The sequence below is a fragment of the Galeopterus variegatus genome, unplaced genomic scaffold (genome assembly GCF_000696425.1).
Source record: "Galeopterus variegatus unplaced genomic scaffold, G_variegatus-3.0.2 Scaffold590, whole genome shotgun sequence".
NCBI classification, from domain to species: Eukaryota; Metazoa; Chordata; class Mammalia; order Dermoptera; family Cynocephalidae; genus Galeopterus; species Galeopterus variegatus.
Window position 1 is genome coordinate 249,240 of NW_007726701.1, and position 21,395 is coordinate 270,634.

The 21,395-nt window shown below is 38.3% G+C and overlaps 1 non-coding gene across 1 annotated transcript; it reads right to left on the minus strand.

Annotated features, from left to right (window-relative positions):
- Window positions 1–556: 556 nt before the first annotated feature.
- Window positions 557–630, minus strand: TRNAI-GAU. Its single transcript has one exon. It is a non-coding gene; the product is annotated as a tRNA-Ile (tRNA).
- Between the last annotated feature and the right edge of the window lie 20,765 nt (window positions 631–21,395).

Here is a 21,395-nt window from a genome sequence, read left to right on the forward strand (position 1 = left end):
TTTTATGATTTGCATTATCATATTTTTGACCTGCGTGACTTACAGAAGTGTGTTTTTAAATATCCAAATGTGTACCTATATGTATATATATATATATATACAGTTTGTTGTTTATTTCTGACTTAAGTACATTTGTTACCAAAAACATAGTTGATAATATTTGAAATGTATCAGAACTTGCTGTACAGCCAAGTAAATGATCACCTTCATAAAATGCTCCAAATGTGCTTGAAAGAAATTCATGTTTTCTAAGAGCTGGGAGAAGTGTTTCAGACTGACTTCTAAAACCAAATGACCTTGTCATTCTCTCTGCTTAAAAACCTACAGATATTCTGATTTCATTGGACAGAATTAGCAAGGCATAAGAATTTTCATGATCTGACCTCTGCCGAGCATTCTAACACCATCCTCTTCTTCTCCATACCTTACAATGCTCTAACTATACTGCAATCATTGTAGTCTCTCTCCACCTTTCCAACATTCTCTTTTAGACTTCCACCCCTAGTACATCCCTTGTGCTCTTTCTCTGTTCTTTTCCCTTTTTTATCATGGCAGCTGGCCAGTACAGGGATCGAACCCTGGGCCTTGGTGTTATCAGCACCACACTCTGACCAACTGAGTTAACCAGCCAGCCCTCTCCCTCTGTTCTTCACCAGGTTAACTACAATTCATACTTTCAGACTTGATCTGTGAGTAACCTCTGTAAGCAATCCTTGATCCTTACTCATCAGGCTGAGTGAGGGGTCCCATCTTTACTTCTGGTGCCCCCAGAAATGCAACACAGCTGCTTCACAGATCCTGACCAACATACATTCAAATACCATTTATTGACTGTTTTGTGCCATGCACTGATTACTCAATGATAAAACATTTCCTCTTAGAAAGCTTACTTAGCCAGGTGATTTTTATTATTTTTTAACTTACCTTTTACAGCACTGTAGTTTCCATTGTCTAGGACATTACTGAGCAAAGCAACAACTGTTCAATAAATGAACGAAGGAAATTCAAAAAATTAATATCTTAAAAGAAATATAATTGGGGAATTCAACCAACTATACAATCACCTAATACACTCTTATAGTTCTTTGTAATTATATTGACCACTAAAAATACATCTCTACACCTTATGGGTACAGCCAGTTACTACTGACCCAACAATCTTTATCCAAACGCTCTCTCAGGAACTTTGCTCCCATAATCACCATCCTTTTGTGATTTCTAGATGTCAAAAAATAAAAAAATTAAAAAATAAATTTAAAAAACAAAAATTAGATCCACATCATAAAATGGGAACCCTTAGTATACTTAAAAACCCTCTTCCCCAAATATTTCTCCCTTATTTCATATTTTGAATTATCTTAGGACTTTCCACGATCATGAATAAATAAATTATAAGTTTATTAGCTTTTTCTTATAATACTGTTTCTTATACTATGAAGTAAAAAATCTAATATAAAGTTATACGCACAATATTGGTACTAAAGAACGCACCTACTCTATGTAAAAGGCAGGCTTATATTCCATGAACATGTAAGGGCAGCAAAACAATTATGACTTTAAAAAAGAAACTGTTAAGCTAAATTAAAGGAATAGTGCTAAAGATCAGAAATGTTAAAAAGGATCTAAGTAGACAATTTGGTGGATCACATCCTTGCTGATCAAAGCATGGTTCACTGAGCAGCAATATCACTTGGGAGCTCCCTAGAAATGCAGCATCTCAGGCTGTATCTTAGACCTACTGAATCAGAATCTGTCTTAACAAACCCCCCAGGCAATATGTATGTATACTAAGTTTGTGAAGCACTGGATAAGAACATCTTTTTTTTTTTACATACTTAGCCTACCCTCTGTTTAATTTAAGCACCCTAAAAATACTCACTTTTCGGGTGGTTTTGGTTTTTTTTTTTTTTTCCCCCACTTCCTCTTCCCCATTCCTCTCCTTCCAACAAAAGGTCAGGGATACCACTTTGGGAGCTTTGTAGAGTTTACTTATTCACCCAATAAACATTTATTGTTCATATGCTGTGTTAGGTGCCACAAAGAAAAAAATCACATTTTAAATGGCATAGGTTAACTGTTACAGAATTCAGATGAGGAAAGGGAAGCTTAATACGAGGGTGCTTAAAAAGTTCAGGAAAAGATTTGTATTACCTGTTAATTCTATTTTTCCATGAACTTTTTGAAGTACCCTCATACTCCCTGAGGGTCTGCTATGGGAATATGTTATATATGAACAACACTTGAAACTGTCTATTATTTGGCAGACATTGTTCTAGATGCTGCTCAAAAGAATTTTTTCCAATAAAATAGCCACTAACTGCATATGGCTACTGAGTACTTAAAATTTGGCTAGTACATGTGGCTAGTGGCAACCATATGGGACAGTGTAGTCCTAGAAGCTTACACTGAACTACTATTTGATTCACTGATCAATTCAGACAAGTAGGTATAAATGTGGATCTAAGGTATAGAAGTTACTGGTAGACTGCCAAACATTACACGACTAGGAACAAGCACAGGAGTTATAATTCAAACCCAAAGCTGTGGGGAAACAAAATTAATTCTAGGTGATGGAATCAGGTAAGCCTTCATGAAGTTGTTGACATCTAACTCACACTTGAATAATGGGCAAATTTCAATATACCAGGATATGAGCAAGGCTTTGTAGAATGGGAAATCCAGAAGCAATAGCACAAAGATAGAAAAGCATGGTAAAGACAAAGAATAGAATAAAGTAAGTAAAACTGAAAAACAGCATAACTGTACAATTTTATATTTGGTTTATCTTTTCTTTTCTTTTTTTTTTTTTGTCTTTTTCCGTGTCCGGCAACGGATCGCAACCCTCAGTGTCGCCCCCGCACCAGACCGGGACCGGCAACGGGATCGCAACCCTTGGTGTTGCTCCCGCACCTCGCTCAGCCAGTGAGCGGGAACCGGTCTGTATGTGGGATCCGAACCCTTGGCGGGAGCGCCACCGCGCTTCCCAAGCGGCGCACCATAGCAGTGCACCACCGGGCCGGCCCTGGTTTATCTTTTCAATTATGATTTTCCTAAAGAACAAAGGGGTAAAGAATTATTAAGAGTAGGACAGAATTAAGTCATAAAGATCCTCAAATGCTAGATTTTATTTAATCATTAAAGGTTTTTGAGCAAAGAAATAAGTTCACTATTGTTTAAGGAAGATCATTCTTGAAGCATTACTCAGGATGAAAGGTAAGGTGGTAGAGTAGAGAAAGTATAAATACAATAGTTCAAAAAAGAAGTAATCAGCCTGACCTACAGGTAGTGGGAATGGAGAAGTAAAAGAAAACTATTATAGAAATAGAGTTGACAGAACTTAGCAACTTCTACATGTGAGAGAAAGTAGAGATGAAGATGTCATGGGTGATTCCCAGGTTTAAACCTAATTGCAGAGAAAGAAAGGACTGCTGCAACCATTTATAGCCCTGGCCATTTCAAGGTTGTCCCTGCTGAGCACCTGGAGCGAAACAGGGCAAAAAACCATGGCTGTGCCCTTTGTGTGAAGTTGCTTGGAGACTGTGTGGGAGAAGAGGGCCTTGGTGGCCCCCAGGCCAGCAAGACCACTGACAGGGTTCCCATGGACCAACACAGGAGCAAGGGGACACAGACAACTGAAAAAGGCCAATGAGTCATCACAAGGGACCAGCGCATGGCCCGCCTCATGGGAAGTGTTTGGAGTACAAGGGGTTGGAGGAGACGGGCCCACCAGGGGAACACTGGGGCATAGCATGGACAGCTGATCTGCCCCCCAATCAACACAGGCCCATTCAGTGGAGACTGGTCAGGAATACAGAACCGCAGGGGGTGCAGTTTGCTATAAAAACACAGGCTTAGACCAGAGTTTCCACACAACCCAGACGTAACAGACCTCAGATGGCCCAGAAGTGCTTACAAGGTCAACAATTAAAACCTGAGCTGCATAAAAAGCCTTCCCTAGAGAATCAACAGCAAAACAGCAATTTAGCTCAACCATAGGGCTCAAGTGCTGGTTCCCACAGGAAGTTCCCTCATTTTAGAAGCAAAGGACAACAAATTAGTTCCAGTGCAAGGTTAAAGTGGTGGGAATAATGAATAATCCAACACAGAATTGAAAAAAAGCACAAAAACTTACAGATCAGAGACAAAGTTCTGACATTAACCAGCAAAGGTCTTAACACCACCAAAAAACACCTATAAAACCTAGTGGGGGGTAGGGGTGCACGCCAAGGGCCTTAGCCATACCCCCAGACATTCGCAACTAGCCCAGAGACAACCTAGCCACTGCCAGAAACCTCCTGGGGCTCCACAGCCCCCCCACCCTCCACAACCAGGCCAGTGAAGGAGCCAGCTATGGCTCCCCCCACCCCTCCACCCCCACTTCCATTTCCCAACCCCCTCCCTTATTCCCCCTCCCACTGCCCCACAACATCTTAAAACATAAATAATAATAATAATAATAATAAATTAATTATTTTTTAAAATCCTAGGCTGTTGGAAGGATTATAGACTACCAGGAGATACTGGTGAAAAAAGAAACTTTTTAAAACATATGAGCAGCAAAGAAAAAAAAAATCAAAAAAGAAATCATAAAAAGGAAAAAAAAAAAAAAAAAAGAAAAAGAAAAAACCCCAAATAAAACAAAAAACATATGAGCAGCTTTGATTAAGGCTGGGAAAACAAACAAATTGTACCCTACCGTTCCAAATCTTTAGAAACAACAGAAAGGTGTTTCAAAATAAAAGAATATATGTGTAACACAGCTGGAAAACAAGAATGGGTACCAAAGGAAGGAGAACAATTAATATATTACAAAAGCAAAAATTATTAAATACACGAGGAGTCTTCAAAAAGTTCATGGAAATCGGGGCTGGCCCGGTGGCGCACTGCTACAGTGCGCCGCTTGGGAGCGCGGCGGCGCTCCCGCCAAGGGTTCGGATCCCACATACAGACCGGTTCCCGCTCACGGGCTGAGCGAGGTGCGGACGCAACGCCGAGGGTTGCGATCCCGTTGCTGGTCCCGGTCCGGTACGGGCGCGACACTGAGGGTTGCGATCCATTGCCAGACACGAAAAAAGACAAAAGACAAAAAAAAAAGTTCATGGAAAGACTCTTATCTTTTAATTTTATTCTTCCACGAACTTTCTGAAGTATTCGCATATAACAAAAAAGTAGAGATGATCTATAAAAACCAAATGCTGGCTCTATGAAAAGACCTATACACACATCTCTAGAAAGTCTAATCACACAAAAATAAAGAAGGCACAAATAAATAATATTAAGTATGAGGAGGCCTACCAATAATAATAATAATTCTGTAATAATTAGTGATTCTAAAGATTTAATTACAATAGAATAATAACAATAAATAGTTAACACTTAGAGCCCTAACTATGCACCACGCGTGTTCCACATATCTTACATATGTTGTCTCATTTAATCCTCACACTAACTTTAGGAGGCAATGTATAATTTTACAAAAATAAAATTGAAAATCAAGATGCATTGTGCGGTACTCTAGAAAGATATTGTGGGGAAAATAGGATAATTTAGTCAGGCTCCCTCCACATTTCTTTGTAAACAAGTTGTGTGCGGGTGGAGTTGGTGCACATGTGCGCCCATGTATCTTTTTAGTTAACTGCAATTGTGTGTTCTTCAGTTTGTGAAGCAGCCCCGGCCAGCAGAGAGCTCCAGTCTAAAAATAGAGCATGATTACTCTGCTTAAAGCGGCTCAGTTTCAGTTTCTCTTTGGACTTTGCCGGTAGCAGCTGAGTTTGTGAGTTTCTCTGCAGACTGCATAGGTATTAATGTTGTGTGTGATGAATAAAGACTATTATTTCTTCAATCAAGACTCCAGGGACCTTTTTGCTGGTTACCTAGCTCATAAGTCTGCATGTGAAGGGTTTGTGAACGTGCTCAAGGGGTCTGTGAGCTCCAGACCCTAGCCCTAGCTCTACAGATATTAAATACCAAAATTAACTCACAAAGGAGTAGAATACATAAGCAGACTAATAATCTGAGCACAAAAAGAGGTCACTGAAATGGGGCAGGGGAGAAGGTAGTGATGAGGGCACTGGGAGGGAGGGCAGTGAAGAGGGACTCAGGCTTTGGTAAATATTGCTTAGACTTTTATATAAGAATTTATTCATGTGCTGCTCATATAATCTTTTAAAAATTAAAAAACTGTCTTATAAAGAGGCAATGAGACCATCCCTAACCCCTATCTCAAAAAAGGTGGATGGGAGGGAGGATGAAAAGGAAGGAGAGAAGAAAAGAATGTGGGAGGCAGAAACAACCAGAGGTTAAACCAGAATTTGTGAGACACTTAGACTGTGGCAATGACACACAGTTGAAACTGTAAGATGGCATGGCAGAACAGAAGTTACTAGTTTAGAAGATAAAGTTATGAATTTAAATGCCACTAGAATATGAAAAGACAAATAACATTTAACAGTTTAATCTGGACAAAGAAGGATCGTGATTCAGGCAGCCCCGAGGATCAGAACAGATTCAGAGCACTCCACCACTACAACTGGTGAGTTAAAATTTATAGACAGAAAAAGGGAAGTGACACAGAAAACCAAATAAGTAAACAGGAGCCTATCCACCAAACTTAAATGAAGAAAAAAATCATGGAATCTTAAAAACTTCGTTATGTGGAAATAGTCTCAATGAGAGAGGGAATAAACTTTTCTCTATTTCTGGAGGATCATAATAACCAGCCTTTCTGGAGTAACCATAAAAACCAGCCTTTCTGGAATAGCATAATAACCAAAGAGCCTGAAGGCAAGGCCTGGATGTTTCTGAGACCAAGAGTTCCAGGTTGCTCTAGGAGCAAGTGGGTGTGCCTCTAAATTTTCAAAGGGGTCTGTTTCTACAAGCTTGGGGCTATACTGCCAGGCTGTGTGCAGGCCCTCAAATGGCTGCTAGATCTAACAGATTGCCACAGACCTAGAGGCAACACTGTTGCATTTGTGAATGCCTGGAAACACTGAGGACCCCTCCCAGAGCTTCAAGAAAAGAGTAACAGTTTGATGGTTCCTTCGTTATTAGTCAGCAAGATAGAAGAATCCTGCCTACCAATGTCTGTCTATTGGAACACTGGACAATAGATGCCTATAGCCAGAACTAATTAAATACTTAGAGAACCCAAAAACCCCGGGAGTGGGCATAGAAAAACATAACTCGTTTAAAGGAAACTCAGTAATTGCCAGGAAGACTAAGCTTAAAACCAGAACTACTTAAGCAGAATAGAAGAGATCAGGTGACTCAGAGGCTGCCAAGTTCTGATGAAGATTTAGAGAAGAGGATCTCAGCAAAGAAGCTTCAGAGCAAGGTGATGCTCAGGCTCAACAGATTTAAAGGCACTAGTTACTCGTGGTAGACTGAGATGCTGTGTGGATTCCCTGGCAAGTCCCTATAGGACAACTGCAGCACAGACCTCCACGTTTTCTGAAGCAAGGACATGCCTTCTATAGCATTGTTTGAAAAGGAGCACCTAACATGATGCTGGGCCCTAGTAGAGAGCCCAACCAAGGAACGTTAAGGATTCTGTGGCTGGGACTACCCATGATGATCCACCAAGTCATGACATCAGGCGGAGCAGCAATCCACTGTATGACAGAGATGGTATATTTGGAACAGACCTAGGCAGGTCCAGAGGAAGGTAGTAAACTAAAAGAGGTGGCCCAGAACCTCATGTCACCTACTGCTATCATACTGATGTCTTTATTTCTACTCACACCAATAATTTTACGGTAGGTTCCTGGTGATTAATAACAGAAAGAAAAACCTGGGATCTAGTTAACAGATACACATCAAAAAATAGACTGCTGCCGTTCTACGGCCCTACTTGGACGGCTCTGAAAGACAGTGATGAGGGGACCTTCACTGAGTGGGTATCGTGAAGGGGGAAAAAACATGGATTACTGGGCAGTGGAGAATAGTTTGGCTGATTGGTTAGGGGGATGGAAGGGGCAAGAGGAAAACAAGAAAAAAGGAGCCTGGAGAAGAGGCATGTTGATGGCCCAGTGGGAGTCAGCCCAAAGTACCAATCTTTATGTCTTATGTTAACACCCCCACAAAGCACCAACAACAGAGGCACTGAACTACATCCCGGCTACAGATGGGATTATTTGTCAGTGGCTGTCAGCCAGCTTCTGCCCTGGGCCACCTCAAAGCTTCCACACAGGCCCATGAGTGGAGCAGTCACAGCGAAAGAGAGAAAGGCTTTACAATGGCCCAACAACACGGGCTCTTTCTGATGACAGATGACCTAATTACTCTCTCTGCTTAATGCCAACTAACACTGGAAGGTGCAGAACTGACACTTATTACAGATGTGGGTTTGCCTTCCACGCCCAGGGAGTGCATGCTACTGTCCACACTACTCTCTGAAGGCTTACAGAGCACCACGTGGCGAGCATCAATTATGGCCTCAGGACCAGCTGCAGTAGTGGGGATTACAGCTTATTCCACTAACCCTCTGCTTTAGACATTTCTTTTAGTGATTATAACTAGTCATCACTTTGAAGGGTCAGGGACAGAGTGGATTCAGCGGGGCCTGAGGTAATCTAAGTGATAAGAGGGGCTGACTACAGCAGACACGGGCAGTGCTCTGCAGCATGCTCCCTCAGCCTACCTCCTCTCGTTGCAGCTAGGTGGACAGTTCCAGACGCTGTCTGACAGTACCTGACATCAAGTGTGAGCCGAGGTGCTGCTCTGTATATTCCTGCAAACTTAAGGAAGACTGCTCGGCAGTATGGAGGCACAACCGCAGAAATGCTAGAGTTAAGCTCTAGGAGCAAACATCAACTAACGAAAGATGAAAGTCGGTGGATAAACGTCCCAGGCTCCCTGTCCTTTAGTGAGACAATACTGAGGTATGTTTAGAGGATTCCCAGGGGGACTGAACCCAGTTACCCACAGAGGGAGTAACTGGCTCATTTACACACTCTATGTAACTTTACTCCTTTTTCTTTTTCCCATTCTCTCACTTTTTGGGTTCATCTCCCAAAGAAACTACCCAGCCATGGGTCCTTTTCTCGGGCCCTACTTTCATGGTAACCCAAACTCAGAAGTGGTAAAGTCAGGATTCAAACCGAAGCAATCTGGCTCCATTACCTGTGCTTTTAAACAGAGTATGTTGCCTCTTTAAAGTAGTAAATGTGGTGCTTTATATTATGGGATATTAAACATAACTAAGAAGCAATGAACACGTGTACAGACAGCAACATGTAGAGATCTTTCCAGTGTTGAGAAAAAACAATTTTTAAAAAGGCAAAATATTTGTAGCGAAACCTAATTATGTCAATTCAACACACACATACCAACAACACTGTATGTTTTTTTTATAAGGATACATTCATTCAAAGAAATATAGCAAACAAATTAGAGTGGTTTCCTATGGCAGGAGGAGAGGAAAACAGGAGTAGAGGATCAAGAATAAAAAGAGACAAAAATGAAGTAAATCAATTGAGGAGCCTTATAGAGAATAAAGACAATAAGTTTCCTGCCATAATCTGAAAGTATGATTGACTCAAGTTTCTGAACCACAGTTCGAAAGAGAGAGAAATAAAGAGAAAAGCACTGTCACTACCTTAAGTGGAAAAGTATTCATTGCCATGAGCAGTACATCATTGAAATAAATATGTAAATATTAAAAATTCACCTGTATACCACCTTAAATCATTCTGAATGCTACCAGTAGTACATGTTCCATACTTTGGTAAACACTGCTGTGACTATTCTGAGATAAGGATGATAGGGGGATCTTTTATAAAATGTACATTATAAACAGTACAAATGTTAATTAACTTGAGAGCTCAATTGTATTTATGTTAGAGAAAATAACTTGGTAACAGTTCGATCACAAAGCCTGACTTTTTTTTTTTTTTAACATGAATGCTTTCCTTCCTCAATAACATACTGTCTTCCAGTTTTACACATTAAGAAACAATTAGTTAAAAAAAAAGAAAGAAAGAAACAATTAGTGACTACTTTATTTTCAATATACACTGTTTGAATATTTCTAAATATTGCAAAGTCCTTAATCAGGCCTCCAATTCACAGTCGAAAAGAATTTTAATAAATGTACCGGAAAAGCCAGTTTTATATTACAAAGTAAAAATTACTTCACTATAAGGTATTTCTCTAATGGATATTATCATACTAACCCTTATTTGTTAATATGAAACCATCCAATTCTGCTTAATAAAATTTTCACAGGTCTCTATTCATTTAGCAGTAATGCTACTAAAACAAGATACCATCTTTGTACTGCCAAAATTATACCTATAGAAATACTTCAAACATTCTTAAGTTTTACTAAATCGTACACAGCATTTAAAACTATAGCAAAAAAGATAACTATGAACAGAACAGTATTTATTTCCTTTAAAATTGTTCTTCTAAAAGAGCCATACTTTGTTTTCATAATATGTACCTTTCAATGTGCTAAGAGTTGAAAAATAATGTACAAAATATTTGTTGTCTGTAAGCAAATTATGAGATGAAAAGCAAAGTACAACATCAGTTTTAATGTTTCTCTAGATTCAGAAAACTAGGATTCAACTTACATTTGCTATTATCAATGCCAACATTATTCCTGCCACCCAGGCTCAAAATCTGGGCATCTCTGTCTCACTCCAACATCTGGCCACAAATCAGTGTACCTTCCTCCTTCACAATACCTATGCCATTCAGCCTTTCTTTTCTATTTCCATTACCATTCTGATTAAATTCTGTTTCCCTCACGCCTAACTACTGCCACAGCCTTTTAACTGAGCTCTCTACTCCATACTCCATTTCACTAATGATGTATGTTTGTACATTACTGCTAGAGTAATTTCCCGAAAGTATAATTTTCTTCATGTCACACTTCCTACCCTTTTCCAAGAAATCCACCAGACTCCTACAAAAACATTCTTTTTCTAATCATCTGCTTTTCCAGAAATATCCTTTAATTCTTTCTTTACCTGTCCAAATTCTGCTCATTTTTCAAGACTCAGCTCAAATAGCCCCTCCTACGTCCTACCTGTACTTCTCAGAGCTACAGGACCCTGACTTGCAGTAGTAATTCACTCTTCTGGCCCTCATCACTTTTACTCGGCCGTGCTGGTTATCACTACTTACACAGTATCACTTACATGCAAACCTTACTGACTCAACTATAAACCAAGAAGAGGGCCTATGTTACAAGTATTTTCTGATTCCTCCTTTGAGACGACTTGTCACACAGTTTAACAGGAACCAAAAACATCCTGTAGAACAAAAATAAGTGCTTTGGGGCCTTAAACCAGAGAGGAGCATATTCCTAGAGTCAAAGGCAAAAAGATCAGAAAGGACTTTTGGGATAAATTGGCATTTGAAATGGGTTTTCAAATGTTGACAGGCCTTCCACAGGACAGAACAAGGGGGGAAGTATGCCAGGAGACAAGAATAACATAGAGGAAAGAAAATACAGGACGCGTTCAAATCACTGGTTGAAGAATATAGTAAGTAGACAGGGGTATAGGAGAAGAAAATTAAACATTTTCTAAATAATCAATATTACCAGTTTTCATAATTTCAGGTAAGCTCACCCCATCTTAACTGAAAGCCTCATTATTTCTGGCTTGAAACAGTTAAAAATATCCTAATTTCTCTCTCTGCTTTTGGTTTCTCTTCCTTCCAAACTACCATTCATATTACCAACATTAATTTTAACAAAACATAGTTATGATCCAAAACACCTCTTGTTAAAATTCTTCAACGACTACTCGTTACTAACAACGTAAAGTCTAGACTCCTTACCATGGCACTCAAAGTTCTTCTTCACAATCAAGATCTCTTCCAGCCTTATCCCTCAAATCCTCTCACATCCTAAATTCAAACCATACAAAAATTATTTATTCTGTTTCTTTTTCATTCTATACATTTTCAAGCTTCCTCCCCGCTTGTGCTGGGCACTGTCATGAAATTCCCGAGCCTTCCAATTTGTACTCAGCAATCTTCTACTCATCCTTCGAGACTCTACTCAAATATCTCTTCTATGTCAAGCCTGCCTGACAAAGTAATGTTACAATATAGGTAAATCGTGGGGAATGATCCAGTGCACTTTTTCAATTACAATAGCACTTTCCAAACTACACTTGAATTAACTACTTCCATACCCATCTCTAAACAGACTATGCTTTGACAGTAAAGCGAGGAACCCATTTTACACAACATTTTGTATTCTCAGCACCTAACACAGTGCCTGGCTTAGAGAAAGTAAGTTTAGTAAATGTTTAAAGGGAAAGAGAAATGAATGGACAGATGGAGGCAAAGGTGTCACCCACTCAATACTATACTGTTAAGAGGCTTTAATATTAGAGAGTTTGTCCTTACTTTGGCAGGCTGGCAGAGTCACTGACAATATATGTAGAACTGTCTTTTAGAAAATTTAAGCTGGCAGCAACATGTGAAATGAAGTAGGAGTCAGGAGAGGCACAAAGCTGGGAGAGCCCTACAATATTTCTAGTGAAATGTAATATAAGGACCTAAACTTGATGGTGACAAGGGATTAGAAAGGAGAAGATGAAAACATTCATATACTTCATAGAGGTAAAACTGATAGGACTCGATCTCTGACTGAAGGTAGAAAGCAAAAGATTAGAAATCAGACACAGTACTGAGACTTTGAGCCTGGGTGACAAAGAAGTCCACTAACAGAAAGGGGAACACTGGGTATGAAACTCAGGATGAAGTAAGTGGTACATAATGTGAAGTCTGAGGTGCTAACAAGCCAGGCCATCCTGCAAACAGTAGAAAACATGGGTCTGAAGCTTGGAGAAAATATCACAACCGAGATACAAAGTTGAGAGAGCATTTTAGAGATAATTGATGAAATCATGAGATTAGGAAAGACATACAGAAAAAAGTAGAAGAATTTCAAAGATAAAACCTTGGAGAAGGGGGCCGGCCCGGTGGCGCACTGCTACAGTGCGCCGCTTGGGAGCGCAGCAGTGCTCCCGCCGAGGGTTCAGATCCCACATACAGACCGGTTCCCGCTCACTGGCTGAGCGAGGGGCAGGCACAGCACCGAGGGTTGTGATCCTGTTGCTGGTCCCGGTCCGGTGCGGGCGCAACACTGAGGGTTGCAGTCCTTAGCCGGACATGAAAAAAGACAAAAAAAGGGGAAAAAAAAGGAAAAAAAAAAACCTTGGAGAAGATCATTATTTAAAAGTAAGAGGAGAAAAAATAATCGTGAGGGAGTAACTGAAGAAGTAGAACTTGAAGAGCAGAGAGTCAAGGAAACCAAGAGAAATCTCAAGAGAGAAAAAAATGACAACTACTACAGCAATCAAAGAATATAAAACCTCATAAAAGAATTAGAAAGTCATGGTATTTTTCAGAAAAGCAGATCCCAGGGGCCGGCCCGGTGGCACACTGCTATAGTGCGCCGCTTGGAAGCGTGGCGGCGTTCCCGCCAAGGGTTCGGATCCCACATACAGACCGGCCGCTCACTGGCTGAGTGAGGTGCGGGCGCAACACCAAGGGTTGTGATCCCCATTGCCGGTCCTGGTCCGGTACGGGCGCAACACTGAGGGTTGCGATCCGTTGCCGGTCACGAAAAAAGACAAAAAGGAAAAAAGAAAAGCAGATCCCAGGGGCACTGAGTGAACACTGTAAGCAGAAGCAATGAGCAAAGCTCATTTCCAGAAGGGAAAGTAGAGGCCACTTCACAAAACTGTGTGTCCTACCTATTTTTTCAAATGCACATCCCAGAAGAATTCAAACCTTTTACCTGGTAATTTGAGTCTCTAAATGGATTTTACAACAATAAGCTTGATTTCCCTGTACATATTGTCTTAGAATGGTTTTTTTCCTCCTACTCTGGCATGACTGCAAGTCCTACTTCATTAAATTAAATTCTATCTCCAAAGATATATTATTCTAACATGTTAAACATCTTACTTTGAATTCTAAAATGTGTGAAAATTTCAGAGTAATGTAAACATTCATTTTTAATACAATCTTCCATTCTGAACTTTGCTCTGAAATCTTAGAGGGAAGAAATAAATATATAAACTGTTTAACGTTTATTTTCTACAAGTAGTTAAAAAAGTGATTATGAGGAAGAAATAAATACTTTTCACTTCTGAAATGTTGAAGAGATTCAACATTTATAAAAAGAGTAAAATAAATTAGAATTATTTATGAACTCATAAGGAAGGTGACTAAAGAAACTAATATAAAGTTGTGGTATTGTAATGCATGTAAAGAAGCTCAAATAAAGCTGCAGTGGTAATACAGAAGGACTATTCTCTATTGGTAAGAAATGAGAATTTTCATATTATCCTAATTATTTTCTGAAGTCTTTTTTCTTACCTCAGAGATGTGGCTAGATAAAACTATATTTCCAATTCTCTCCAAACGGCTTTGACCTATGCTTCCATCTCATGAATTCCAAGACAGTATTAAACTGATGCATATTTTCATAAATCTGTTTAGGAAAAAAAAAAGAACTTATTTAAGACTGAAAGAACTTTGTCAGAATAACCATGCAGAAGCAATGCTAAAAATGTTTCACGTGTAAAACTATACATTTTCAAAGTAAAAGCAATGGGAAGTTTTACAGTTTTTTTAGAAACCTATCACTACCATTTTCCCAATCTCTGCCCAAAGAAGACTGTAAAGTTAGTTCTGCAAAAAAAGTACTCATATGTAAAATTTCTACGTCATCTTAAACTTTTGGGGAAAAAAACCAAAAAACCTCAACTCAATATGAAAAAACAGGAATAGCTAGAAGCGGTACTAAAATTTACAACCCTACAATATTCAGATTCCTACTTATGCAAAAATATATTTGACAACCTAGCTATTATCTCTTTTCTCACTTTTTATCAGAAAGTCTCAAACAGTTTTAATTTCAGTGACACTACTACCTAAAACATTAGGAGGGCAAAGAATTAACTGTACTGGTTGGGATAGGCTTCAACTATGTTAATACTGACATTCATACACTACTGCTTTAAGGGACAAACATTCATAAACCTAAAAGATTAAAACCATTATAAATTTTAATTTATTTAAAGATATGTGTGTTGTTTACTTGTAGATCTTAAAAATAATTTCACTGAATGTATCTTTTTTTTTTTTTTTCCTTTTCGTCTTTTTTCGTGACTGGTAACGGGATCGCAACCCTCGGTGTCGCGCCCGTACCGTGACCGGCAACAGGATCGCAACCCTCGGTGTCACGCCCGTACCGCGCTCAACCAGTGAGCGGACCGGTCTCTATATGGGATCTGAACCCTCGGCGGGAGCGCCGCCACACTCCCAAGCCCTGTACTCTACTGAGTGCGCCATCAGGCCGGCCCACTGAATGTATCTTTTAATTGAAACTTCAAATAGCAAGGTCTTCTGCTTCATATTATAAAAGGAAAATTTTAAAAGGTGTATGAACATTACCTATGTTATTACCTTTGTCTTCAGGTCCATTTAGAAATATCATTTGTGTCACACTGAGGTTTAGCAGTCTTGGCAATAATGACTAAATTCATGTAAACTGGGGCAACCTGAAACTGTCTAGCATATCAGATAGCAGTCTTTCTTAAAGACAAGGGTCTCCACTCAGCAGACAGGCTGCCAATAAGCCCATGCTAAATCTTTCATGGTCCCACTAAAGATAGGCTGACCCTGAAAGCAGTCAGTATTGCTTTGTCTGCATTTAGTAGCTGGTAACAGTCTTCTCAAGGCACTAGTTACCCATCACTTAACCAGGTCCCTAATATTTTTCAGAATACTCATTTGACTATAAAACTTTCAATGTCACTCAGAAATGAGGGAAGACAGGAATGGAGACTTGTTTAGTTTTTTTCTGAAACATTCATGATCTTAAATACTTTCCCTTTTATATAAATAATCAAAAGAAAAAAAGGCATTGTGTTTCCATTTTAGAAATGGCATAAAGATTTTCTCTCAAAGCCATTCTTTGTCAACCACTCCTTTCCTCCCTAAGGGCGTGTGTGGAAGGAGCGAGAGGAGGTAATCACTGCATTAAACAAGCTCAGAGTAATCTATTCCCATAAGAGCAAAAACAGTGTGAACGAAGTGTCTCTGTTTAAACATTCATGGCCTGATTCAATTCTATGAGATATTTCCAGTGGGTCGAATAATAAATAAAATTAACATGTAAACAACTTACTAATCATTGCTTATTACAGCACTATTTATTACAACATTGTTTCCTCATTTAAAAAAAAAAAAGTTATAAGCTTTAGGCTAAGCCTAAAGTTAAAAAAAAAGGAAAATACATAACCAAAAGAACTTTCAAATATCCCATCTTCAAAGTCCAAGACCCCAAATCATCTATTTTCCCTCCATTCTCTCACATGTATAAACACATAACAAAACATAAACTTCAGAAAACCTTTTCTAAAGATTGACCTTAAGACTGGCTAAGGAAGGGACTGGCCAGTTACCTCAGTCGGAAGAGTGTGGTGTTGTAGCACCAAGGTCAAGGGTTTGGATCCTCATACCTGCCAGATGCCAAAAAAAAAAAAAGACTGGCTAAGGAAAATCAAGTAAGATTTTATTTCAACACTCGGAGGTGTATAAAAGGAAAGAATGTGCTTCACGGTACAGATCTGCAAATCATTATTATTTTTTTAAACCACTACACTACAGAAACTGCAAATCACTTTCTATGTATTAGAACTTGTATAAATAAAGTAAAAATTAGGACCTTTGTCATACAGTTCCACAATCCTATAAGTATAAATCTGTAAATATATACATGCATACAAATAGGATTTATGTAGGCAAAATTTTCCAAACAACTTTAATCACATAACAATTTACCACAGGCTTTTAGTACTGTAGACTTGTGCCCACGATGGCAAGGGAGAAACCAAACACTAAATAAGGAATTTTTACACCAAAGATTTTGTGTCTGAAAATTTCAAACCTATTAGTTATAGAAAACACATTAAAAAGAAGGTAATTCTTTTAAAAACACATTAGAGCTTCTTAATGAGTTGGAATAAATGAAAATCAAATCTTTCTAATATATTCTAACATTTTATAATCAGACCTAGGCTAACATCAGAATTTCTTCAAGTTAATAATTATTTGCAAACTAAGGTGAAAAGTTCATTTTAACCCCACATTTCCTTTACAAAATATCTTTTTCTGCCATCAAAATGTGTACATCCCTCTTGGCTTTTAAAATTATTAAAATACTTAAATCTTAAACGACCAAGGTACTTTAAAAATATTGCTAACCATACAGAACCCATCAGGGACAAACACTGATTATGAATATTATAGTTATTTTTGAGTCTGAGGTGTAAGAATGTCACCTTTATTAGAAAGATTTGCTTTATAGAAAAGAATAGCATAAATATGCTTTTGATAAATACACTCATTCTAAGCTGAAATTGAAGATTTCTGAGTTTGTACCAGATATCAAAATGTAGTGAAATTCTTAGCATTCAGAGGAATCAGCAATATTGATTACACATATTTTCCTTCTACCACTTCAAATCCCCCCCTTTCCTACCTTCATTTCTCCTCTCTTCTCAGCACCCATAAAAAGCACCACATATACTGCACAAATACTGCTATAAACATTATAGCTGCATTCACATAACCATTTTTTAAAATACTAGTGCCAAATTACAAAATAATATATATTTTACAAACATTTCAGTTGTGATCTCAAACTAAAGGCAGTACTTTTAAAAGCTCCAGTATATTAACTAGAAAACTAAAACATAATCCAGAAAAATATGATACAGGTTTAGCTTTAAGTAACTCAAATAAGCAGTATAATTTAGGTTTACCATGCACCTCTATAATAAAACATGGGGCTACATAACAGAAAGGGAAGGTCAACTCATGAATAGGTTGTGTTATAACTCATTTATAAATTGAATATAAGCTTGATTTTGAAACTCAAAATGCCCTTTCTCATAAAACCAAAGATACAAACAGTGGTATTAGACCCACAAATCAAGTGAACTTTAGTGCACAACTCTGTCATGGCACTTTTCTGCTGAAGTTTATTTCCATATCAAACTATAACTTTCTTCTTCATCTCTGTATCCTAGAATCTAACACAGTTCATGACACAGAGTATGATTTCAGCAAACATTAGCTGATCCAAAGTACTGAATATGAAACCGAGTTGTCTAGAAAACCTAACCTATCTGACCTACAGAAGAGAACCAAAAGGCAAGGGAAAAGGTTTCTTTCAGAGAGATATCAGAAAAAGATACTTGAGGTAGAAAGCTCTGGTCTAAGCCAGTTACGGCAATTTCCATTCCCCTTATCACTGGGTAGGTTAGCCACAAACATCTGATACAATTCTGGGTGGTAAGACAAGACAGCAAGTTTGCTAGGGAGCATCTGAGAAAGGTTCTCCTATTTGATAAAAGCAACCCAGGTGAAAACACCTACCCCCCACTTTTTTGCATGCATCTCTGGGTTTCAGTATGTCAGTCGGAACTATGGCGGCTATCACAGCACCATGAAGGAGGAGACAGCCTAAGGGGACAACATAACAGATCAAGAATGGCAGCAGCATCAAAAGACAGAAAGAACCTGGGTCCTTGCTGATGTTGCTATGCCTGAGTGAATTAATACCAGAACCATCTTAACTTGCATCTTTTTATTATATTAAATCCTCTTATTGTTTAAGCAATTTTCAGTTACCAAAAAGTAACCCAGCAGATACAGTGATTTAAGAACACACATGAATTCAATTATTATCTATACAGTAACTCCCCTAAATTATCTCAGCTCAGAAACTTCTCTTAAACTAGACACTTATTTCCACAGTATTAAACAACTATTAAATATTTATTCCAGTGGCTCATCAAGAAAACAGCATTGATATACAAGTCATCATCTGCCAGCACAAAAACTGTTTAGGTACCCGTAAATCACTTTTTTGGCTAATGGCAGCACCATCCACCCAACTGCAAAAGTTTGCAATCTTGGGCTCACTAAGTCCCACCTCCTGCTGCTTCACCTGTTATATTTAGGCAGTTACTAAATGCTGCTCATTCTAACTCTGAGATATCTTTAAGATTTGTCTTCCCCATCTCTTTACACATTATCTAGGGCAGGCTCTCATCTTTCATATAGTTCGCCTCCTTTCTTACCTCTATTCACTGTACCTGTGTTTCTAAAATATAACTGTGCTTCATGAAAAAATTACACATAAGTCATTAGAAAAATGTAAATTAAAATTACAATGAGATATCACTAGGTAGCCACCAGAATGGCCACAATCAAAGACAGACAATACCACGTGTTGGTGAACACATGGAGAAACGAGCCCTTATGCTTTGCTGATGGGACTATACTTTTCTTCCTCTTTGGGGAAGAGTTTGTCAGTTTCCTAAAGTTAAATATAAACATAAACTCACCATATGCTCCAAAATTTTCTCCATAGGACACTATACAAGAGAAATGAAAATGTGTCCACACAAAGACTTATCTACAAATGTTCATAAGCAGCATTACTCATAATAACCAAAAACTCGGAACAATCCAAATGTCCATAAACTGCTGAAGAGAGAAAGTGTGGCATATCCACAGGATAGAATATCATCAGGCAATAAAAAGGAAAGAAACGCTGATATGCATGACAATATAAATGAACCTCAAAAACATGCTAAGTGAAAGAAACCAGATGCAAAATACTACGTATTGCGTGATTCCCTGTGTATGCAATGTTTTGAAGGGGCAAACAGAGACAGAAAGCAAAGCAGTGGTTGCGTAGAGCAAGAAGTAGAAGCAGTTAACTGTGGAAAGTGATAGAAATGTTCTAAAATGTTGTCAGCACAACTGTAAATATTTACTGAAATTTAAAAAATAGAAGTGTGCCTTAAATGTTTTCAGTGATTTCCAATTACGTACAAAATGAAGTCCCAAATTCTTTAGGAAGGCATTCAGAGACTCCCATAATCCGCTTTCAACCTGTTTAAACTGCCTTGTTTTCTGCTACAATCTCTGCCAAAAAGCCTCCTGCTGGCCATAGTAAACTATTTGCTATTTCCTAAATATGCTAGGTTATTTAATGCTTCTACGTTTCTTCACACTTGCAATTTTAATTGAAAAGTCAAAGTATTCTTATGTTTATCTTTTGCTAGGTGAATTTCCATTTGTCCTCACAAAGACCCATCTCAAATACCTCCTCTTATGTTAAATCCTCCCCTCTTCCTTATGTAGTTACTTGTTGCACAGGATTTTAGTAATAACACATTGTGTGCTAATCACAGTGAATTATCATTATCTACTGATATCTATATTTTCTTTACAAAGATGAGTCCTGAGCACAGTAAGAACATTTTATTAGTGCTTGTGTCCCTGTGTTTTAAGCATAGTCCACTGCCCAGCACACAGAAAGTAATCAATACACTTTTGAATAAGTGAACAATGAGTGACACTTCAGAGAAAAATCCAAAAGTACGTAAAATGAGTTTTGTACCAGAAAGATACCTGTATAAGGATGTTTATTGCCACAGCTATGTAAGAAAAATAGGAAGTTACCCAATGTCACTTAAATGTTTATCAGTATGGAATCAATTAAACAGCCACACCAAGCACTGTACAGTCTCAAGAATGGATATATCTTATCTATTTGTATAGACATGGAAAGATAGCCCAAATACCTTAAGTTTAAAAAAATTATAAATAAGTCAACCCTTCATTATTTAAAAAGAAAACAAAACTATACACACATATAGGAACACACGTGTTTGTCATGTATGAGGAAGGCAAAGGACTGAAAGGCTATGCGCACAACTGTTCTGGTACAGGCAACAACATGGAAACAACCTGATGTCCATCAGCTGACAAATGGATAAACAAAATGTGGTCTATCCATACAACGGAATATTATTCAGCCATAAAGACAGACTAATTAATTCATGATACAACATGGATGAACCTTGAAAATATATGCTAAGTGAAAGAAGCCAGACACAAAGGGCTTTTTTCGGTATTGTATGACTCCACTTATATGAAATATCCAGAATAGACAATTCCATAGAGATAGAAAGTAGATTAGTGGCTGTCTGGGGCTGGGAGTGGGGTGAGAGCGGGAATGGTAAGTGACACCAAAAGCACGACCAATGAAAGAAAAAAACCCCACGATAAATAGGACTTCATTAAAATTTAAAGCATCTGCTATGCAAAAGACCCTGGTAAGAAGGTGAAAAAACAAGAGCAGTCTGAGATAAGCTGCAAACCATATGTGTGGTAAAGGACTCACCTAGAATATATAAAGAAATCCTGAAACTCAACAGTAAAAAAAAAAAAAAATCAACTAGAAAATGGACCAAAATTATGAAGAGATATTTCACTGAAGAGTACATAGGGATGACAAATAAGCAAATGAAAAGATATGGTCAATGTGACCAGCT